The sequence below is a fragment of the Ambystoma mexicanum genome, chromosome 3p, assembly GCF_040938575.1.
Source record: "Ambystoma mexicanum isolate Mex_15411 chromosome 3p, UKY_AmexF1_1, whole genome shotgun sequence".
Lineage (NCBI taxonomy): Eukaryota > Metazoa > Chordata > Amphibia > Caudata > Ambystomatidae > Ambystoma > Ambystoma mexicanum.
Genome location: NC_090925.1, coordinates 393727252 through 393752491, shown reverse-complemented (window position 1 = coordinate 393752491; position 25240 = coordinate 393727252).

The following is a 25240-nucleotide window of genomic DNA, read 5'->3' as shown; positions in this document are numbered from 1 at the left end:
CGGCAGACGAGGCATTCAAAGGAGAAGTAGGTCTGTGTAGGAGTGACAGTGGCAGGAATCCACTCAGGGAAGATAAGGGCCACACCCCCCAGCACGGTTGGACCTGGGCAAGGAGAGGATCTTGTAACCGTCAGGTAGGAGTGTGTCAAAGCTGGTGACAGAGCTGGCTGTGAACCATGTCTCGGTGAGACCGATGACGTCAAGGTCCAGTTCCTCAAGAAGGCGACATATATCAGAGGAATGTTTGATGGCCCTCAACCAATAATCAGATAATTAGGGAAATGAAGACTCATAAAAGAAATAGCCAATCCCAGGAGGGAGTACATGAGCACATTTGGAAGGACCAATCAGAGTCATCCTTAGAAAACACCCCAGATCCTCATGGGTATGAAAGAGTTCAGTGTTCTGGACCTGCAGGGAGCAGATGCACCTGCTGATGCTCTTTTGATACAAGGGCACTGCTGACTTGATAAAGGCAGTGCAAGATTGGAGATGCCTGGGAGAGAGTTGCAGAGCTGTTAATCCACAGAGGCCCTGGAGGAGGAAGCTGATCAGAAAGGCACTGCAGCCCCTTTCAACTCAACTCCTTAGGGGACTGGAAAGCCACAAGCCTGGCTTTCCACCAGCCACCCCTGGGGAAAGATAGTAAGAGTTGTCAGGCCCTGGCAGGAGGGGCCAAGGCCTATGAGGGAGGCCTGTTCTAAATGCTGCAATCTAAGATTTTTGAGAGAGGCCTACTGCGAGTCCTGTAATTCAAGGCCTAGCAGAGAGGCCTGTTGTGAATACTGATATCTAGGACGCACTTAGTGTGTGAATCCTGACGCTAAAGTCCAAGAGGGGCCATTTATTAAGAACAGGCGTGGTTACTCTTTATGTCATTAGAATCTTCTGGCAGCTAGGACACTCATTAAGATCTGGATTGTTATTTTTCTGCAGACCACGTGGTTTGAATGTTTCCTTTGTGACGTAGGGCGTCCCAGGAGGGGCATGGGCTTCTAAAGATTCGGCATTACTTTACTTTAGTTTCAGACTTTCCCCTAGTTCAGTTAGGCGTTTGCCCAACCTTAACACTAACTGACGTCATACAAAATAAAGCGTTGTTACATTGGTTCACCACAGCTGCTCGTGATAGCCCACAATGCAGAACTGATGTGCTTTGCCTTTTCACCTAAGATTGGCTTGGATGGAAGGTGTAGGGGGAGGTCATCCCGCCCTGTATGTTCGCCGGGGTGAGTAGTTTCTTTTTTAAGTAAAATAATTCAGAATGATTGACTGTTTCACGCTGATTAGCCGAACATGAGCTCGGAGCCTCCCAGGCGCATCAAGAACACATGATAACTGGAGTCGGGCTTCAACTTGAAAGCAACCTTGCCTGATTGATATCAGCAGCCATGTCCAATCGCAGCCAGGCTTCAAGGCCAGGGCTTTCAGGGGAGAGGCCGCCGCCGTCGTCAGCCGGGACCTTTAAAGAGTCTCTCCATAAAAACACGGAAAGAAATGCTGCAGTAAAAACCTCAAAAGAGGTGGTTCCCTCTGACCCCTGACCTCGCCGTCCTTGAAAAAAGCTCTTCCACTGTTTGCGTTATGGGCTTAAACTTTTCACAAAAATGCCCTAGTACTTTGCTTTTAGATAAATCCTCTCTCACAGTAAAATATTGAGTAAGCCAACACAGTGAAGCATTATTGATCAGTTTTCATCCAGCCAGGGGTACACGGCAAGGGGTTTCAGCTTGTATTGGCGACTTATGGGCAATGAAGTGCTGCAGGCATATGCAGAGATTCACCTATAGGCCACTGCCTATGAAAAGCGGTACGGCTGGGGCAGGGTCAGTCACATGTTGCTTGATTGAATAATCGCTGTTTTATGAATGCTTAGTACTTTGGCAGTCCTATCCTAAGAATAGCACGCTTGCTGGTAGGGGGTGCACTCCACAATCTGTACCTGTCTGGGTGCATGGGAGCGTTTATAGTGTAGACTTGTCACATGGGAAAGGTACTGGGTTGGGAGCATCGTGGCCTAAAACCGTCCACTGTGGCCCACGGTTTCCACAGTGCCCAGAAGTGGGCATTAACGGCTCTGAAGAGGAAAAGAAGTTAGCTTTGATTACATGCTCAGTCAATCCAGGGCACCTTGCAAAGGCTGCCAGCATGAGCGAAAGCACCATGAGAGCTACCCGCCCCCCAGACCCCACCTCCCCCAGGTTCTTGGTCTCAGTCTCCTAGAGTACAGAGCATGCTCGGACTGTCCAATAGGGCATTGCCCGGAATGCCAGCCCATGATACCATGTGTCACGGAATGGACCACTTTTTTGGCCAGAATGGGCCAGTTTCATAAGTTACAGTGCTAGTTTTAACCAATGTTACTACGCAAATCTGTTTTCAAATAGATTGTTTGCAACGTATTGTACCAAAAGCACCCCTGGATAGGAGCCAGTCTGTTCTCGATAGTAATACAGTGTAACGTGATTGCGTGCCACTTTTTTATTGGTGCCTGGACAGATTGTATGCCCCAGTCCAACCCTGGCACAGAGCATTGTGGAGTTATTTGCTGCCTGGTATGCACTGCCTCAGGGGTCTGCAACCTTTGGCTCTCCAGATGTTCTGGACTACACTCTCATCAGCTCTAGTCAATATATCTAATGGTGAGGGCTCATGGGAGGTGTGGTCCAAACTATCTGCAGAGCCTCAGGTTGCAGACCCCTACACTGCAGCATCACTGTCTGGGGAAAGTTCAAAGGTTCATATGATTATTCCAGCTATTTGCCAGTGCACTGGCGTGAATGCAGTGCTGAAAAGGGCATGTGTGCTTCAGGGATTCAAGGAGACCAGCACACTGTGGTATATGTCCTGCTGCAAAAGGCATATTCCGGTTCAGGAGGTCCATTAGACAAGCATAGAGCATTTTGGGAGGTTTCAATGAAAAGAACCATCTTTACATGTCTTCGAATAGGTGAGTACAGTGCATTCTGGGAGAGGTAGTTCTATTTAGCATTCCAAATTATACATTTAATTAAGACTAGCCTGGAGAAATAACCTTTACTTTTCCTTCTTGGACTACTAAAATATTTTGCCCACTGCATGGCCATAGACACAGACCCTAACACACACACCTAGCTACCTATTGCAGAAGTCACAGTCACTCTGCTTCAAAAACTAGACACATCCTCAGTGGCTGGATGACCCATAATTCACCTGACCCAAATGGGAGGACAGAAAACTTGAGATGAACCATTGATCTCTGCAGCCCTGCGAGTCCTACCCATACGCCCGCCCCCTATGCGCGTTGGGCTTAGGGGGAGTCATGGGTTGGAAGGAGACTAGCCAACGCATTTGGAGAACACAGGCCCAGGTAGCCAGCCTCTGGAGCGAGGAATGCTTGTCTTCCTCCTTTCGCCTTTCTACCTTATCCCAGGGGCTTTTTCATGGAAGGGGACACAGTGGCGACCAGACAGAGGTGCGCCTTCTGCTGGCACCATGTGGCCACATCTTGACATGCCAGGACCCCTTACTTACTGTGCTTATCCTAACACAATGACTCTGGCTGACTTCAGGCAGACCGAGGACCGTGACCTAAACTGTGTGCCGGGCTAAGAAGGCGGGACTTGTGCTTGTAACATGGAATTGCTTTTTCGAAGGCACAGGATGAGACACACTGCAGGATTTTGAAATCTCTAGACTCCTTTTATGCCAAGGGTGAGAAGACCCCCAGAATGTGAGCATCCATAGACAATTTGCCAATCGTCCTGCCTGATGATCCGAAAACCTTCAACGAGAATTGCTCCCCATTTCGATACCCACATGAGATAGACTTAGAATGGCTTTCAAGTTCATGGCTCATGCAGTTTGACGTTGTTGCCTCGCTCTCCTTTGTTATTCCGTCTAGCCCTCTCGTCTTTGAGTTCCCTGCCCTCAACATGATTTCAGAGGCGCTGTTTGTCCAAATACATGCAGACCCCCCTCCCCATCTTTCATACGCATTCACACAATCAGAAGTGACATAATCATCCTTTGATACTCGCGGGCATCATGCAAAGTAACATTACACAACGGTCCCATGCGTAAGCCAAGAGGCAATACCCTGCCATGTACAATATATAACAAGCCACTGTTATTATTACAAAGTATGGGGGCAGTGCCAATTTTGAGGATTTCTTTAATACATTGTACACTGAGCTGGATAGCTTGGGGGCATCTGAACTTGGCAGATAAGGCATAGAGAGAATAAATGGGGGTCCCACTGAAATCTGTTCAGCAAGCCACAGCTTGCCTCATCATAGGCCAGACAAAATACGACCACACCAGCCCAACCCTCGCACCATGTTCTAACTGCCCACATCACATACAAGGCACTGACAAAGTTCCATCGAAAAAACGCACCATTGTTGTGATTAACTTTGCATTCATCTGGTGCAAGTGACTAGAATCTTGAGATGGAATGCAGGGCTTAGAATGTTTATCTATGAGTGAGTTCCAGGTTTGTTAGTTGCAAGGATGTAAGCCCTGAGAGAGGATGCCGGTGGGTGTCCTATGTCCCCTTTTACTTACCTGACTCTAAGAACTGTATTTGGTGTACCTAAACTTAAGTAAATATGTTAACAGTTCACTGGAGTGTCAGAGTCATTTGTGGCCAAACCCTGAACTCAACACTGGCGACGAGGATGGGATCTGGCTGTGCTGGGGGGACAGCACCAAAGGGAGACACCCACCGCCCCCCCCCCCTCTGAGAAGTGATCCTCTCTCAGGTAAGAGCGCTGGATGGCTGTGAGGCACTGCAAGTGCAGTGAGGGCAATTGAGGTCCAGACAGAGGTGCTACAGAGGCAGAGGGGGCAAGAAAGGCCCAGACAGAGGCGCTACGAAGGCACTGGAATAACAGAGCAGCTATGGATGTAAAGGTGCTGCATGAGGCAGTGGAGAGGTTCTGCCAGGGCAGTGAGGCGCTACAATGGGCAATGAGATGTTGCAGAGGCAGTGAGGCGCTGCATGAAGAGGTGCTGAGAGGGCAGTTAGGCGCTGCAACAGGCAGTGAAGAGGCGCTGCAGAGACAGTGAAGCGCTGCTAGGGGCAGTGAGATGCTACAGAGGCAGTGAGGCGCTGCATGAAGAAGTGCTGCAAGGGCAGTGAGGTGCTGCAACAGGCAGTGACGACGCGCTGCAGGGGCAGTGAGGTGCTGCGTTAGGCAGTGAAGAGGTGCTGAGTGAGGCAGTGAAGAGGTGCTGCATGAGGCAGTGAAGAGATTCTGCAAGGGCAGTGAGGCACTGCAAGATGCAGTTAAGAGGTGCTGCAAGAGGCAGTCAAGAGGCGCTGCAAGAGGCAGTGAGTGGTCACTGCAGAGGCTGTGAAGTGCTGCATGGTGCAGTGAAGAGGTGAGGCGCTGCGAGGGCAGTGAAGTGCTGCACGGGGCAGTGAAGAGGCACTGCATAGGGAGTGAAGAGGCACTTCAGTGACAAGGGTGTGCTGCAAAGGGCAGTGGGGACAAGAAGTTCTAGTGTTGAAAGGTACAACGGTCTGCTGTAAAGTGCAGTGGGCTCTGTGAGACTTATGGTTATTAGAAGGAGCTGTGAAGTTCATTGGAGCAGCAAGGTTCATTCATTCATTGACATGGTGAAGTTCAAGGTGGCAGTCTCTCATAAAGCATTTAAGAGAATTGAGACTGTACAGACATTCAGAAGAGTTGGAAGTTGTTAATGGATCTAGGAGGGGCCTGGGGCCCATGGACTGTGCAAACATCTGTTGCGCCAAGGCTACAAGCTATTGGTCATAGTGAAGGCAGCTGAGATCACTGACAAAGTTATCCGATGTCAGCGCTTACCTTTGACTGGAACCGAAGGTTGCTGCGGTTGGCTTGAGTGGAGTCCTGGAGTTCGGCATGAGTGCTGCAGCGGGAGGCCTGACTCAGTTATGAAGTTTGATGGGGGTGGGAGCTCTGTGTTCCTCCGTTACTCTCTATGCAATGGTGAAGTAGGAGAGAATGCAGAGGTGCTGGAGATTAGAGTTGAGATACTAGAGCTGATATATATTAGTTTATTAGAGTGATGTTGTAGGTACATGTCTCTCTCTTTAATTGAGTTATGTAGTTTAACATATTTCTCTCCACAGGAGGACTTTTGACATTTTTATGCATGGATGGACTTTTGATGTTAATAGATTTTTGCAAACGATGTTAGAAAGCAATCCTGCATTTAGTTTTAATGTGCACTGAACTGCTACACAGCTTACCATGGCTGAATGTCAGGCCTCTGTTGGATAAGGCACTTTAATGAAGTGAATGAGTAGTGAAAACTACTATAGTGTTAAGGATATAGAATGTCTAACAAGAATGTTTAAAAAAAAAATTCTTTCAACATGTGGATATTAAGGCTTAAAAGTTGGTGCGCACTGTTTAGTTTTTGCTTTGACACACGTGTGATGTTTGGATGAGTGTCAAAGCAAGTGTTTTTGGGAAATGGTTCTTTAACCATACATTTTCCCACAGACACATTATCAGTATGGGCCCTGCAGGCTTGAATTTTGGACATTGATGGGGCATTTCTTTTACTTGGTTACCATGTTCAATGCTCAGTTGTCCTATATGGTATGTGTGTGGGGATTGGTGTGGTTGTTGACTCAGGTATAAGGTCAACGTTATAGTGTTTATATGTTGCATGAATAGTGTGGGCACAGTTTGTAAGGGAACGGGTGGTTCCTAGGGTGTGGTGCCAAAGGTGTTGAGATAACAGTTTACAAGGGAAATGTTGTTCCTAGACTTTGGTGCCATTGTTTTGGCATATGTTGGTAGACATGTATGGGGTGATGTGTGAGTGAAATAAGATATTAAGGTTTTGAGTGTTTATTAAATCTTCATTAGAGTTATTAAGTTGATAACAGTGTTCATCATTAGCTGTTCTATGTAGGCAGATTAATATGTTCTCTCCACAGGTGGACTTTTAATTTTAATCCACAGATGGACATTGATGTTAATGTTAATAGATTTTGAAGTGGTGACAGGGTCTAAACCTTTTGGAGTTGGTTGTGGTTATATATGAAATGCTTTGAATAATCTTTTGTTTTTCAGGTGGGACTTTACTGGACAAATCTTTTGATGAAATATTGATCTTGCCACCGATACTTTACTGTTCTTGTTGTTGTCCCTATAGGGGAAAGATGTGTTGTGATTAACTTTGCATTCATCTGGTGCAAGTGACTAGAATCTTGAGATGGAATGCAGGGCTTAGAATGTTTATCTATGAGTGAGTTCCAGGTTTGTTAGTTGCAAGGATGTAAGCCCTGAGAGAGGATGCCGGTGGGTGTCCTATGTCCCCTTTTACTTACCTGACTCTAAGAACTGTATTTGGTGTACCTAAACTTAAGTAAATATGTTAACAGTTCACTGGAGTGTCAGAGTCATTTGTGGCCAAACCCTGAACTCAACAACCATCTCTGGAGGCCAGTGCAGCAGGGACGTCATTTCACCAAAATGCCAGGGGTAGCGGAAGTGACATCACATGACCCTTGACCTCTGATGACATCACAAGGAGTGATGTAATTTGATCCCACCCCGAAGTGACATCACAGGAAGCGATGGAACACGACTTTTTACCCCTTGACAAAGCAGGAAGTGGCATCACATAGCATTGTTTCTAAGTACACAATAACACATATGGTGACAATATTACTGTAACGTGATATACATTTCATACAAGAATGGATCACCATATGTATCAGCAGAAAAAAACATGCTATAACTGCAACTTGCGAAAAAGCACAATACATAGTCCAAAATGGATGCTTATTCTACTCTAAAAGTTTTTGGAGGATTTTGTCTGCATTGTGTATTTGAGGTATTTAGGAACAGACTAAATCAGTGCCTCACCCCTTAAAGTGTGCCTGAAATAAACCTTTAATGAGTCTAGCAAATATTGTATAGAATTCCAGAAAGACAAATAGCTCAAATAGCCACATGACATTGGCCATAGCCTAGGAGCTTCAATTTGTAAAGCAAAAAGGGGTATCAAGGGAGACCACAAGATTAGCAAGGGAGACCTCAGGAGTCGCAACTGTGACCCCTGGTGACCCCTAAATGACGTCCCTGCAGTGCAGCACCAAAAGCCACAACTTCACCAGACTGGAATCTAAGAGACGACAGAAGTATCGAACCAGAAAGCAGGCCTTCTTCTGCGATGCACCCACACTCTGGAATAGCGTACCAACACGCATCGCATGGCCACAATCTCTAAGACCTTGTTCTTCAAGGAAGATCTTGTTCTCTGCCGACCTCCTGCCGGCACTTCTCCTTCTTCCCCACACTCCCTTAGCCTCTCTGTCCTTCTCTCGACGCATTGTCCACTTTTTTTGTAAAGTGCGCTATTGCTTCTAGATTTGCTTGTGCTACATAAATGCATACATAAGTACACAGAAAAACTGCAGAGGTCAGCTGCATACATAGAACTACATATTTAGAAACACACAGAAAAGGCCACATTTAGGACACTTTCCACCGGCGTCCCACTCAGTTTAACGCCTAGACTAGATCAACACACTAACTGTTCACAATAAGTCTAAAGACATTGTTCACTCAGTCATAGCATTCAATGCATGAATAATTCAATTGAACTACTGCAACACAAAAGAGGTGATGGCTGGAAGGTTTGGATTTCTAACCGCTGCTATTGCTCTGGGGAACCCTACAGATCATCGTTCCTCAGCCTGTCAAGCGATTACAGAGGGGAAAGACCATATTCAAATCAGACTTGGCCCGACCTCAAAATGGGCAGTCCAGCCTGAACTGCTTGGTCTCATCCCTTCTGCACGAGACCTGAAGCATCCCCAGACACGTTTCTTGTCTCATTGGGCATCATCAGTGAGGAGTAGCATGGGTCTCTAGGGCCCACAGGCTCGGGACCCACGTCTGGGCATACCCGTCCCACTCAGGCGGACCTATGCAGCACAAAAGAGCTGATGGCTGGAAGGTCTTCATCACTACTGACCATGTTCACTCTCTTCAGAGTAGCCAACTTTGACCTCTTCACCAGCCACTCCTCAATCTGCAGATTCTTGCTTTCTCTCCAGTGACGTAGGATCATTTTTTCCAATCTGAATTGTTCCACATATTTTCCTTTTTTGCAATCTTATGATCTTGTGGTATCCGATTAAAGAGGATAGTTAATGCATCTGCTCTAAACTCATGGATTGTTACCACCTTGACTCACTTAAGAACTTCCTTCCAAAAGACCTTGACTTCGAGGCAGATAACAAAGAGATGGGCGTAGCTTCCCGTTGATATCCCACATTTCCTATAAATCTCAGTGGTTAATACATGACGCTTCTTCACCACCAGAGGTGGCCAGGAGAGTATATCCTATTTTTGGTCAACTGGCCAGTCATATCGAGGATGGTGTTCAGTATGTCCCTCAGTAGAAACAACCAGGCTTCAGCAGATATATCTATACCCTTTTCCTTTAATCAGCTTTCCAGATTATTATTAAGCACTTCATGTTCGGATAGTGTAGAGTACCATAGAACATGCTTGCTCCCCATGTCGCAATTCAGCCTTTTGTTAAGAAATCAGCTATGATTGAAAAGCTTGCACTCCTCTGTGATTTGGTCTGTGGCAATCCTTCAGTTTTTCCTTTGAGTCTCAGATATTTGCAAACTTAGCAGTTGTGAGGAATTGGACCATCCGCATGGTGGTCGTGTGCTCGCCTGGGCTTTTTGAAATGTTGAATTAAATGGAATGATAGTAGACCAACCTCCCAATGGCTAGTGCCTAATCCACACACATTTTCCTATGCTCACACCATGACAAACACATAGACCCATGCACTCTGGGTAGACACAGCCTGCAGGCACACTCCACCCTGTCATATTTTGTTGGAATGTGACAGCCAGGAGTACATCATGTCATCTCCAGGAAGCTGGAGCATCAATCCTCCCCCTGCCATGGCCAGCTTCATTAACTAACAAAGGCTCCATGGATCCACCCTGCTATTTGGTTAGGCCCTGCAGCTGGTGGCAGTGATTAACATACCAATTAGATGGTCCATCAAATAGGTCCACAGTGGGCCTGGCTGCAGAGATTAACAAAGGAGACAGGAAACCCAACAACCTTTTGTATGTAACAGTGTCAATCTGAAGTCAGCTCCCACCCTCAGTATCAATGACAGTAGCTGTCATGTCTGGGACTGTGTGTTTACAGTAGGCCACCCCGGTAGGGGACCACATTCATAAGGTGCGAGAATGTGGTTTGCAGGAGCCAGAAAGCCTGGTCTTGCCGCAGCTTCAAGGGAGACGTGCCGCTTTAATCAGGAACCACAGGGAGATCCATTAACCAGAGAGACTCTTTGATCAACAACAGACAGGAAGATGGGTGAGACTTAGTATCACAGGTTTTTACTCACTTGGTTATGACCTCATGCATACAGGAGAGTGTTGGTAGAGAGCCCAGGATTGGTTCATTAAGGGAGGCTTAGCCTACACCAATCAATGTGGCACACTTGGCTTTAAAAGAGGGCTGAGCTCTCTTTTGGCAATCATCTGAAGGCTTCACCAGAAGCAGAAAGAAACCCTTAAGACCCTGGCTGAAGGTACAGTCTACCAGTGAAGGAAGGCCAGGATTTCTGAAGAGGGAAGCAAAATCCCTCCTCTAAACATCTCCATGGGAACAGTGGGAGATCCAGAACTCAGAGGACCCCCTAGACGCTCCAGAACCGGTACCCATCCAGCACACATCATGTCCTGCTAGGATCTGCAGCAATCGCCCTGAATAGGAAGTGCCAGAAGGTCTCTGAACCTACAACCAAGGACAAGGCAGCTGCCTGCAACACACTCCTTAGCTTTGGGCCATCCACCTTAAAGTATGACACAATCCCATTGAAGAAGCTGGGAGAAGTGCCTCGACGTGCATCTACTGATGTCCGCCTTAAGAGACATTTTTGAGCTCATCAAGCTGCAACCGAATGCAACGCTGACCGTTGTCAAGCCGCAATCTCTTACAGACATCCAAGATGTCTTGAACAGTGCTTCAGAACTGTCAAACAGCACTGAGATAACGATTCCTTAATCCAAGCTGCTGTGTAGGCCAGCCTGCAGCCGTTCGTCCAGCTTCGCTCGCCGAACCATCATGAAGCCCACTCGACCCTGATGTGCACCAAGAACATCTATAGCACAAGGTACATTGTGGTTCTGTCCCCCTCGTCCTTCCGAGAAGGCCCCATGAGACTTCTAAGACCCATTGCTCCCTTTGTGCTGAAGCCAAGAAACCTTAAACTGTTGGGGTTATTAACCATACCGACTACCCTCCTGTCAGTATCCAAAGTGCATCCCTTTTCCTTCTTTGAAACTGTCTGTCCTCTGCATTTCTTTACAGGGTGGGTTGTATTTTGTAGGGTTGCTAAACTGTCTGTTGTGATATGAATAAAGAAGATATTTTTGATACAACCTTGCCTGGACAATCCCTTTTCCTAAAGTTTACTCATGTCGATGGCTCTGAACCATCCTTTCAGCTACCAATTGAACTGGATATTCCAGCCCCTTTGATGAGTAGCAATTACTCTGGAGATGGATGGGGATGCAGATGTGTATTCATACATCAGTAATCGAAACAACAGTAGTTGGCAAAAGGAAGACTGTTTTAATATCAAGTATCTAAAACAGGGAGCCTAACGAACATCAACGAACTCGCTCGATCCTCTTACCCAAACATTCTTAGTAAAAACTGAGATATTATAAGAAAAACTCATCATCAATGACGTTAACCTACTTATGTACTAAAGCCATCCTACGTGGCAAACAACAAAAACCTACAAGTATGGGTTATTGGCTCTAAGTGAATATCTAAGTATACAATCCATATTAGTTTAAAAAAGTGTGAATATGTGATTGGTTACTTATCATCAGGTGGAGCAACTAAGCCCTCCCCTAAAAATGACCACTATGAACGTCACAAAATACACAATGTCCCATTGGTTACACAAACTATAGGACCCCTAAATACACAGTGCTCTCCAATTGGTTGGCACTCTAACCTCTGTCAGTACTTTTCCATCTACGTCTAGCAACATGCAGGCTGGCCATCCAGGTGCTGGTGAGCTCGCTTTAACCATTGCTTCCCACCAATTAGCATATCAATCCATCATCACCTCAGTGGTCTACTGTCAATTAGGCCTTTGAAGCTCAGCCTTGAGAGTGTTCTTAGATCTGAGAAATTTAGGGAGTGAGAAGCACGATCTGCCCTCGTGCGTAGGTGTGACCATCTCGTTCGTCCAACTTCATGCTTCCATGTGACTAGAGACCATGGAATCAAGCCTTTTGGTGTATTTAATACTATTTTTTAATAAACCTCTGACGTCTTCCTTGTTATGTTCATGCCTTCTAAACAGGAGTTTTGTTCTTTCACACGATTTGTATCCAATGTCAGGTTATTCCAGCTTGATAAGACCATGGCTTCTTGGCTCGTCCAGCCTCGTCTGCTGAGATTCACTTTGTAATTCAATTTTGCTTTTTAACTGCGACACACAAGAAATTAGGCCTTCTTGCTACTGTCCAGCACTGCTATAATGCGTAGTGGAAACATCCATCCTGTACTTATCCATAGGTATATATGTATATGTTGGTGCTTGCTGCAACCTATTAACTATGATCTAGCCTTAAGATTACTTTGCTTGTGTTTCTTTTGCATCTGTACATATGTAAAATTACTCAATGTCTTCATCTGTTTATGTGGCATAAGCTTCTTCACCTTGATCCCAAGATGTCACTTATCCTTGATACTTTCTTGATGCCTTATAGAATATCTGCATTCCCTGGTCTCTGCATCTCTTCTATGTACGTCATCTCAGCTCTGTGTGACATATACTGTTGATGGTTAGTGACGTTAGCATTCTTCCTTGCCATTTATTGGCTCTGTTTCTTCAGGGATTTCATTCAAATGGTCATCATATTTTCTTGTATGTAGGTATGGTTTTCTCAACGGGTACTTTGCCTCCCAGATTCTCTTAGGTATTGGTACTTTCACTGGTACTGCACAGAGTCCATACTGTGCCCTTTGTTGATTCAACTGTTCTGTGCATGTCACATACTCTGGGTTCCAACATGCAGGTAAAAGGGGCAGAACGGTTGAGGTAGGGGTACTTGACTCCTCCTCTACACTCCCCCCTCTGGGCAATTCATCGACCACTCTCTCATCATCCTTCACATCCAGGCATTTAGGTCTAAAGAAAAGCTTCTTTGGGTCCCATATCTTTATGACTCACTTCAAGCATCCAGCAGATTTAACATGCTCATCTTTGTTCCATGTCATAAGACTACATTGTCCACTTGGACTGCAGTAGATCCATCTTCCTACATACTTCTTGTGATTCTCTGGATACAGGAACTTCGTCCCTTCAGGTGCATGGATACTGGCCTTCACAAAGTCTCTGATTTCTTCATCTGTCAGGTCTCTGGCTTTCCATCCTGATTCGACATCGATCATGATCTTCATCCCTATGGTTTTCTTTGCTGTCTTCTTACATTGTGAGATTATTATCTTGATCACACAAAATCCAAGCAACACTAACACGATCAGTGCTCCAAGAATCTTGAATATGTCCGCCATCCATTGTGGAATCCAAGAGAAGAGTGATCCAAACAAGCTGTCATCACCAATGTGTTCTACTTCGCCTATCATCTGACCATGGAGCTTTGTTAGCATGTCTATGGCCTCTGTCAATGTGCCATTCTGGTCATCATGAGAAGGTGTAAATGTGCAATATGATTCTCCGATTTGTGCACAAACACCTCCATCCATTGCTGTAATCATGTCCAAGACGCATCTGTTCTGAAGAGTCATCAATCTTATGGCTCTCATCTCTTCTCTGATAGCATTCAATCCCTTTATAGTTGTGTTAATTGTCTGTAGCAATTCCCATCTGGTGATTTGAAGCCATTTTGTATTTGCTCAAACCTGAATTTTCCAAAAATAAAGCATTAGTAATTAAACCCGCGGACAAGGGGGGTGGCATTGTACTCATGACCGCCCCACAATATAAAAACATGGTACAAACTCTCCTATCTGACAATCAAAGTTACAAGAAAATCAAACAGGATCCGAGTAAAAGCATTCTGGCTGAAATTACAGAAATGGTCAAATATGCAAGAGATCGCAGCTGGATCACTTCTAAAGAATTTGATTACCTGACGACCAACCAGGGACGCATACCATCCATTTACGCACTACCCAAAATTCACAAAAATCTGCAAAACCCACCTGGACGACCTATCGTCTCAGGATGTGGTTCAGTGCTAGAACCCATCTGTAAATTCATAGATGTTTTTCTCAAACCACTGAGTACCAACACAGAGACATACTTAAGGGACACAACCCAAACCATCCAAATTTTTGAGGGTATTGATTTTGACAGTAGCTCTCAACTTCTAGTGACCCTAGACATTTGCTCATTATATGCCAGTATTCCACAGGAACTGGCTATAGAGTGTATTCATAGATATCTGACCAATTCTGATGCCCAAACAAGGGTTCCAGCAAACTTCATTGTAGAACCTCTCACACTTGCCCTATCCAAAAACTACTTTGAGTTTGATGGCCAATTCTATTTCCAATGTATAGATACAGCTATGGGGGCAAGTTTTGCGCCAAGTCTAGCTATATTGTTTATGGCAGACTTTGAGAAGACTAATATTCTATCTGAGAAAAATCCTTTCAAAAACCACATCAAAATTTGGAAAAGGTACATAGATGATATTCTCTGCATCTGGGTAGGCTCTAAATTAGATTTACAAAATTTTGTTGATTGGCTAAACAAAGTTGACCAAAACATACAATTCACCATGGAATGCAACAATTAGGAAATCAGTTTTCTTAATCTTAAAATCCAAATAAATAATGGTTCCCTGAAATGCAATCTTTTTCGCAAACCAAGCGATAGAAATACACTTTTGCATTTCAAAAGCGACCACCCGAGGCACATTAGGGAAAATGTACCCTTTGGACAATACCTTCGCATAAGAAGGAACTGTACGGAACTAGAGGACTTCTATTTCCATGCCAATGATCTCGATCACAGGCTGACAGAGAGAGGGTATCCACATCATGTAATATCTAGATCAAGAAAAAGAGCGAGATTCTCCAACAGGGACACACTCCTGCTAAATAAAAATACTACTAGCAACGAGGAACCAAGAACGACCTGTGTCATCACACATGGCGCCCATACACCACTTATTCGCAAGTCCATAACTAAACATTGGACTGTGGCCAAATTGTGTCTCCCGAATGAACCCACACCACGCTTCGCATACAAGCGGGGCAAAAATCTCAGAGACCAGTTGGTGCATTCCAAATTCACCAACTCCGCTCCTAGACTAGGTCTATGGGATTTGAGATCACCGGTGGGACATTTTCCTTGTGGTAACTGCACTTCATGCAAATTTACCAAAAAGATCAAAGTTTTTAAGATCAACGACAGACTATGGAATTTGAAAAGCATGACAAATTGCAAAACTAAAAACACCATCTATATTATAGAATGTCCGTGTGGTTTGAGATATGTTGGACAAACAGAAAGACCAGTCCACATTCGTATTTGCGAACATCGCTCCCGAATAAGGTGCAAGAACGAAAGTGCCCCCTTGGTTAAACACTACTTGGAAAACAAACACACAGCAGACGACATTTTGTGGTTGGTGGTAGACACCATCATTTCCTCCACAAATCTCAAAATGAGTCTGCTACAGAAAGAGGCCCAGTGGATATATAGAATTGATTCCTTCCAACATGGCCTCAACGAAGAATATATTTGTCCTACTTAATTACATGACCTTTATTTTTAGGTCGGCACGGCCTGCTGTTCTCTGTGCCGTGGTGATTGTTACTTGACCCACATGTCACATGTATATTAGCACTTGTACATTGCAGCAACACAATTGCCCAATCACTTCTTGATCAGTATGCCATAAGGGGTGCTGCCCAGTTTTCTGACTTAGCACACCACAAACATATGAATTCTCTCCATTCTGTAAATATATTTTCCCCACTGCAGCACATGACCATCATCTTATGGCTTGTGTATCCTCTCCACATGGAGCATGCATCCACATCCAGTGCGCTATAAAGACATTCACTTCCTCCTACCCGGCATTTTATTGCTGCGCTCTGCAGTCACCTGCGGCCACCTCCCTTCACATCTACTAGCTTTCTCGAGTCCGGTATCCTAGCAACCTAGCCTAGAGACATGTTGACTCCCAACGCGAGGCGCATTCCATTCAGCCTTAGTGGACTCTCTCCATATCGCATAATAACACATTCATCATAGGCTGGGCCCACTCCATGCTATATTCCTGACTTTTCTCCTCTTTCTCTGTTCATGCCATTTCCTCATAAACGTGCAAAACACACACGTATATGAACATGTCAGACAGAGCAAGCACTCTACCCCTTGTAAACTAGCAAGTTGGTATCTTCCACTCGCACGGCATCATGGGTCCGCACTCAACTCAGGGTCTCCATAACTACGAGACGCCTCGCACTCGTTTACCTACACGGGCGCGAAACAACCGCTCACCCCTTGATGCCTCGCCCACTTCTCTGTTTCCTGTATTGAATGATCAATCGTAAGTATCCGATAACCTGTTTTTCCAGGTGCTCAGTCCACGTGCTCCTTCTGTATCTTCTGATGGTTACGTTTGTAACTTTTCACGCTTTTAACATGCGTGTCCTCTCTATGTCTCCAGACATCTTGCCACTACGTGTGACACAGGTTTCTGCCAGCTCCGAGATGGCCCTCACCATAAGGGCATATTTACCCTGCGACCATTGCATCGCATGAACATCCCTGGACTTCAGCACGTTATGGGTTCCATGATTTCTACTTTAAGGTAGTTTTGTAATTCTGTTGCCTTTTTTACTTCAGGGTAATTCTGTTGCCCTCCTCTTTCCTTCTCCTTATCACAAACTCCTGATGCATCTCTATTCCATTTGCATTTCTTCGTTGCATCTCTACGTTTTTTACCTTTGCACAACATCAATCTGCAATAAATGGAGCTTTCCTTCTCCATCCCACTCTTTCTTCTCTACAGAGTGAGTTCATGCTAAATCACACTGGATATTGGGTATCTACTCGAGGACACAACCCTTGCAGTCCCAGGTTTTTGAGGCACCCGCAACCGACAAATCCCATAGGCTGATAACCTCTGCACTACCCTGTGCCACATACAGGGTAAGTTCAGTGCAGTAGCTTTCACCTTGATGTTTAAACTCCTTAGAATTATCATGTTCCCATCATGTTTTATGAAAATGGAAAATCCAGTTTACAAACTGGGGCCAACAGCATTTAGTGCATGTTCTGGAATGTGTTTAATTACACATCTGCCTTCCCTCCAAACCGCTTTTCTTTATTATTTTTCCTTTTGTTTTTTTTAGATCCCTTATAGATCTATTCGCCCTGAGGAAGGCTCTTCAATCAAGGCCAAGACTAATGGCTCCAAAGCCGAAACGTGCCGTTAAAACAGCTCTAAAGTTCTAAACAGTAATTTACTGATGATCTGTGTTCATAACAATTATTTACAGGTTAAAAACTGGCACGTAGGCAGCTTCACCCAGCATGATCAGACTCTGATCATGAGTATGCACAAAGGATAGTTACCTTTGCTCAACAAAAAGTTTGATTCAACAATGCAAGACATCTTAATCTAACTGTGTACTTTGTTTGCTTCAATGTGAAAATATTTGCTTTTCTTCTTTTCCCTTTTTTGTATTTATTCTTGAATCATTCTATTTTATAAATGTTAACCGTTTAAGAGATCGGTTTTTGCTTTTTGTGACTAAATTTCTCTGAACATTTTATGGGCAAATTCTGTTTGGTATTGCTCACAAGTATCACTGTATAAAATTTCTTTACTCAGAACAATGAATAACATTATTCATTTTAACCATTTTTTTCTTTCTGTTTATATCAATTAATAAAATGTATGACTAAATATATTGTCCGTGTTTGCCCTACTTGTTCTCTTTGGTATTTTCCTATTTTCTTTCTGACTTCTTACGAAGCAGAACATCTATTGGTTGGGAAAAGTGAACCTGAACCGAGACCATAATTGCTTGGTCAACTAATAGTGAGAGTTAAAACCTTGTGTTTTCTTTGTACTTTGCCCCGAACTCCCACTGAACACGCAGGGGGCACCCCCCTTTTTTTGTAAAACAAACCTGGATTCTCGGCATGAAGATCAACATGAACACTGACGAGGTCTGCCTGAACAGCCTGTTTTTGTAAGGAATAGAGTCAAAAGCTTCTATTGATTTGGCTGAGAAATAGTTCTCTCTCTTCATTCTCTTTATCAGTTCCACCGTTCTCTTCTTCTTCAGATGAGCATCTGATTTTGGAAAACTGTTGAGGCTCAGATCACTCTTTGGAATCACCAATGTTGGAACATGGACATTCACCAATGTGCATATCCCTCCCCAATCCTTGGGTAACTTCATGTATGCCTTGGATCCACAAGCCCAATAATGATCCATGATCACTGCTGTCCCAGTGTTCATTCCTGGTGCTTCAAATATTCTCCCACAATTCTAGTTCTCTCTAACTTTTCTTGTAACATTGTTTCTGAAACACAGCTTTGCATTCTCCAAAGGCGCTATCTGCAAGGGTCCGCCTCTGTCTTCGACCTATGTCAGTAGCCTAGCAAGTTTCGACCATAGAGGCTTAAACAACATCTGTGCATTCTCAATAGTTGGTTGGTAGTGACCCATTTTCACCCAGTCTCTGCAGATCACTATACCTTCTTCCTGGCCATCTGATGATAGCACAGTTCCCCAAATCTGCACCTGTCCGCTGCTCTTCTATCTACGAATTTCTTCTGCAGTTTTTCCTGGAACTTCCAGTTTTTTATTTACGTCCCATCTGATTCCAGCTCCTTTTACCCCAGGTTTTTTGTATCTGATCACACGATTTTAAGTATGGACTCTGTTTCTTGTCTTTGTGTCTTGGATATAGTCATTCTTATCTGGATCTGTCCATTCAGTTGCCCATTTGATGTAGGCTGTTCGACCCATGAACTGGCCCCTTGTACTACAGAATTCTAGATGTAATATGCAGTGTGTAGTCAGACATCTATTTCAATGGCTATTGAAATAGATGTTCTGACTGCACATACTGTATGGCAGGAGTGCACATACAAAGCATTCCTCCTTTGAAGGTCTTCTTCCTACTTCTTTCCTATGCTGATACCATATGTTATTTCCCAGGTGAGCTGTGCTGCCCAGGTAATCATTTAATTTGAAATTATCCACTTTAGTGCTTCTTTTAGGTCTCATCCTCTTCATATGACCTTCTATGATCATATCATGAAGTGTGGTAGCATAGCTCCTTCTGACTGGATCAATTACAGGGACATCTATCAGTGGTCCCTAAGTAGGAGAAAGTTCAGCAAGTTTCATCCTCTCAACATACCATTTAGGCATGAACATGTCTCACAAAATCTCCATATGTGACTGTTTTTTAGGGATCATCTTTGGGTCATTTATCACAGGAACCGGTGTGTTTGCGTGTATTACTTGTATAGGCTCACTGTCTAACAACACTCTTATCCTGCCTGTCTTGCCAAGCCTGTTTCTTGTATCCAAACAGAATTTCAACAACACTTTTTGCATGTGATTGATTATTAGTGACACTTATCTCAAGTGCAGGCAATTTGTCATCTTTCTTTGGAACAGGAATAACTAGATAGGGTCTCGGCTGCCTAGTAGTTTCCACGATTACACCTTCCTTCTGCTCCATGTACATCAAGGTAGTACGATGTCCGTAATGTAAGTGAAAGCAATATGATTATGAACACAATGCAAGCTTAAATAACACAGAGGTATGTCAATGTACAGCTTCTACTTCATGGACAACGTGGACGTCTTTCTGCATCTGGCATTATTATATTACTGCTGATACTACCCATTGTTTTGCCTATGGAAGGAACAAGTAATCTTTAATACATCAGCATTATGTACTTCTTCTGAAAGCTGATGTCTTGACTCAGCAATTTCATCCTCGATTAACTGACTGCTGACTGGATGACAACAACAAACTTTCGATGTCTCCCTGGAACCAGCCTTTTACCAGATGAAATGTGAATGCCTCTCCAGCAAGAGGAAAACAGCTCTCAGTATGTCTAGACAAGTTCAACAACATACACTAGTTCCCAGTCCACTCCTCGAATCTGCCTCAGACCAGACGACATGAGGAATTTCTTTCAGCATGAAACAAAGAGTTCTGTCTGACCAGCAACCTCTCTATCTGTCCCTCGAAGGAAAGTTTCACTCTGATCTCAGATTTCCTGCAGAATAGGCATTCACTTACAGTATGACGCCTCTCAAGATTTCATTTAGCGCTGCACTGTTTCTCGGATCCCTTAGGAACATGTGCACATCAGTGTGTCTTCCAACAAGATGTGGGTATCCTTCTATCAGATGATGAAAAACCACACCAACTAGTCTGTGAGCCTCATCAGCGAATAGGGGCATTTGTCTTTTCTCCACTATACTCTGACAACTGCAGAATTTGCTCAATAATTGGTGTGAGGAACCTTCTTACTATTGGACCATTCTTAGGATCTTGCAGAAAAATAGAAACACAAGTAGTTCACCACACAATAGCCGGATACGTACCCAGAATGAAGAGAAAAACTTCCAATATGATCCTTGAGATGTTGCCATTGGGAATCACCATGGGCAAATCCAAACAGGAACTCAGTAAGGAATGAATCGGTGTACTGCACCCTCTTCCAATTGTCGAAAATGAACTCAGAATTTGGCATATTTCTCTTCTTATGAAGGCTTAAACCATGCCTCAGTCCAAAGTTAATAATGATCCTGTGGCTTTAAGGACAAAATATTGTATTTCTTTCATCCTGAAATGACAGCACCGAGTGTTCGCATCAGCTTGCCTTAACCCTTTAGGAGATGGCTAAAAGAGTGTCCCGAACCAGGCCACAGTCCAATGAAATCTTTTCTTTTTACTTGACAGCCTCTGCGTCCTTCTTCCTCGTCATAGACCTTGTCTGCATTTGCTGAGGTTCTTCCCCGATGCTTGCTTCTATTGGGGTTGGGGGCAGAGGGGTTTCTCCAGTGTAAAGTTTGACATTGCCTAAGAAAGTCCAAGCACGTCTGCCTTGCACTCTGACTGCAGACGGCGTGACGTCTTCCACAATGAAAAGGCAGTTAAATCTTGACTCATGCCACTTCCTTGTGAAGTTAGGATTAGGCCTGCATCTCCAGGGAATAATTTGGGTATACAAAGTTCTTGAACACTACTTGTTGAAGCATCTCCTTCTGTGTTCTGTACTGCCCCACTCCCTTTTCGCCGTAGCTGACCTGAACTGACAGAGATACTTGAAGTCATACACATAAGATACTCATGTAGCTCCGTTTCCTTGTGGATGATAGGCCAAAGAGAACTGCTCAAATGTTTGATTCACAAAATGCGGGCCATTATCTGACCTTGTTACTTCACATACTCCCCATCTGAGAAATACTTCCCGCACTAAGAATTTAGCTGCACAGGTAGAGTCTGGGTGTACACGGATCAGCCTCAATCCACCCTGAAAAAGGTCAAACTACAACAATCATGTATCTATATCCATTACATACTTGCAGCATGTCGACATAGTCGACATGCAAATGCTGAAAGGGGCCAGTAGGTCTCGGAATAACTCCCCTGACTGTGCGCAGTGTATGCCATTCGTATATTTTTGACACACAATGCAGTTCACTACATAGAACACAACATGCTCTAACAAATATGGTACGAACCAATCCTCTGCAATAGTTGCAGCGAGGTTCTCTCTAGTTGTGTGTGCAGGGTAGTGCAGCTGTTCCAGCACCATCCTTAAAAAGGCTACAGGCATCACTGGTTTACCAGTGCTGTCTTGTCACCACAATGCTTCAGAGGGGTTTAAAGAACCTCTTCGCGTCCACAAATCCTTCTCATCTTGAGGTGCTTCCCCCTGAATTTCCATCAACTGCGTTCTAGACAAATCACTATATCTTTCAGACACATTCATCATTACAACCATTTGCTCATTTACATCATGCGTTTCAAAGGTCATTACTTTATCTGAAGCAAGTTTCGCTTCATCGTCTGCTCCTTCGTTTCCACGTGAGAAAAAGTCTGCCCTTTTAGTATGTGCTGCACATTTAAGGACCGCAATGGCCACTAGGAGTTGTCGTGCCTTAGTAAGCCTGTCCAATAAGGTGGCGTGCTGCACTGGCATGCCATCTGATCGGATGTAGCCCCTCCTTTTACAACGTGCTAACCCTGCGTGACCATCTCGTATGTCCAGCTTCATTCTTCCATGTGACTAGAGACCATGGAATCAAGCCTTTTGGTGTATTTAACACTATTTTTTAATAAACCTCTGATATCTTCCTTTTTATGTTCATGCCTTCTAAACAGGAGTTTTTTTCTTTCACACGGTTTGTATCCAATGTCAGCTTACTCCAGTTTCATAAGACCTTGGCTTCTTGGCTCGTCCAGCCTTGTCTGCTGAGATTCACTTTGTAATTCAATTTTGCTTTTTAACTGCGACACACGAGAAATGAGGCCTTCTTGCTACTGTCCAGCACTGCTATAAGGCGTACTGGAAACATCCATCCTTTACTTATCCATAGGTATATATGTACATGTTGCTGCTTGCTGCAATATAATCGCTATAAACTAGCCTTAAGATTACTTTGTCTGCTTGCATTTCTTTTGCATCTGTACACGTGTAAAATGACTCAATGTCTTCATCTGTTTCTGTGGCATAAGCTTCTTCACCTTGATCCCAAGATGTCACTTATCCTTGATACTTTCTTGATGCCTTATAGAATATCTGCATTCTCTGGTCTCTGCATTTCTTCTATGTACGTCATCTCAGCTCTGTGTGATGTATACTGGCGATGGTTAGTGACATTACCATTCTTCCTTGCCATTTATTGGCTCTGCTTCTTCAGGGATTCCTTTGAAATGGTCATCATATTTTCTTGTATGTAGGTATGGTTTTCTCAATGGGTACCTTGGCTCTCAGATTCTCTTCGGTATTGGTAATTTCACTGGTACTGCACATAGTCCATACTCTGCCCTTTGTTGATTCAACTATTCTGTGTATGTCACATACTCTGGTTTCCAACATACAGGTAAAAGGGTCAGAACGGTTGAGGTAGGGGTACTTGGGTCCTCCTCTACACTTTTTATTCCAATCTGTTTGGATCCCTTCCGGTGTACCAGAGGTGTGGGGCTGATTGATGGTTTAGAAACCAATATTCACCCCTGGAACACTGGTACCACGGAAGTTAATTTGTCACACTTGTCCTGTATTTTATCCTGAGTTAGGCGAATGCCACTGTTTTCCCTTCACAGGTTACCTGGCATTTGCAAACAATCAATTTGTTCAGATATTTTGTATACCAGAGCTTGCACTGAACAATGATCAAGGTCAGGAATATTTTGTCAGCAGACAAACCCATGGGTAGAGACTGGATTTAATTTAATAAAGCTGCTTCCACCGAGGCATCAGTGAGCATAGACAATGAAAAAGCTCATGGCTGTAAAAAGCAAACAAATAATCAACAGAACTTTGTTCTGGGTATCAGTAAGTGAAACCTGTACATCAGACATAACAAAAGACAGTTTTTCTTTTATGTCTAGAACAGGTCGATCAGGAGGTTTAAAAATAATTAAAATAAAATATTGCATGCCTTTCAGTGTCTACCTTTCAAGCAATGCCTTAATCATTCAGAAAAAAAATTGAACAGTGTCTTCGGGTGCCTGCTCTGCCCCATACTGCTTCAGAATAATTTAAAGAAAAATAGTGTGGGTGGTTGTACACGATTGTTCCAGCAATTTCATGTTGGTATTCAGGAGACCCAATATACTTTTCTAAAGTTCGGCAAGTCTTCAATCGAAATAATTTTGTAGTGAACTGTCAGCATCATGTCATAGGGGCTCATTATGAGTTTGTCGGTATCCCGACGGTAAATCCGGTGGGATACCGGCAAACTGCCCCTACCGTTTCTGCTGACTGATATCCTGATTTTACCGGGATATTACAAGCGGCGGAAAGCGCAGTAAGTTCCCATTTCATGGAGTTCCGGAGGACTCAATGGATGGGATTTCTGGAATCACAGGCACCGGTAGTACCGGTGCAAGTGATTTCGGCATTTATTTGCTAGTAGGGGCCTGATTTACCGGCAGGTCAGGCCTGTCGGTAAGTCAGTGCCCCCACCGGCAAACTTGCATTTCCTTGGTCCGGAAAACATGCTCGTGCCAGAATTACCAGCAATTTGACCAGCATTTTTTCCAGACCAGGGAACTTGTCATGAGCCCCATTGCAGGAGCGGTGTATGAAGCTGAGCTGCATGTTCAGCCTGGCACACAAAAGTTATTTGTGTCATTGTCCAAAAGCATGAAGCAATCAAATGAGAAAAAAGGTTTGTTGGAAAGAAATTAATGAATGTCTCTATGGCACAAACATTTTAAAGTGGTACTTGGATAGATCACTTACATAAAATGAGTGAGAGAGTGCAGGCAATGCCCTCCGCGTATCCCTGTTCTCTCTGGTTGGGAAAGTAGAAGCTGTGTTCTTCCTCAATGTTACGACATGGCTTGGTCTCATAGAGTTGCTGTCTTCTCTGAACAAGGCATGAGGTCAGTAGACTTTCAGACCACCTGCCGAGGGTACTCTGACTGCACCCATGTAATGATATGGACAATAGGTTCACATAGTGGTCACAAATCTGCGAGGCAGTTAGGATCCTTTGAAGAGCTGATATGAGATGACTTCAAAATGAAGGTGGGATCACAAACATACGGCGACACTAGTGGTAAAAGGTTGTGCGGTAGTGAGATAAGCTGCTGTCTAGTCAGAAATGTTGTGGCTAATTTGAGGAAATGTGGTGTTGACAGGCGGAGGAATATGTCATTCATAGCAACTGCCCCTCCCCCACCCCAATATCACATAGGTAAGAAACGTTACTCACTAAGGTGACTGTACCGCCCTAATCCCCGGATGGTGCAGCAGGAAATGAACCTACTGTAACTAAAGATGGTGAGAACTAACAAACCCACAGTGAAATAACATACATGCATGCAAAAGACACGAAGCAAACATGCACTCAACATGATGAAACACAGACACTAGAACAAATATGCATTCATACAGAAATAATATCTATTGCGACCATAAAGACTTGAAGAACATAATATAAGCAATGTATAAGTTGAACAGGAATTGTATAGAGGA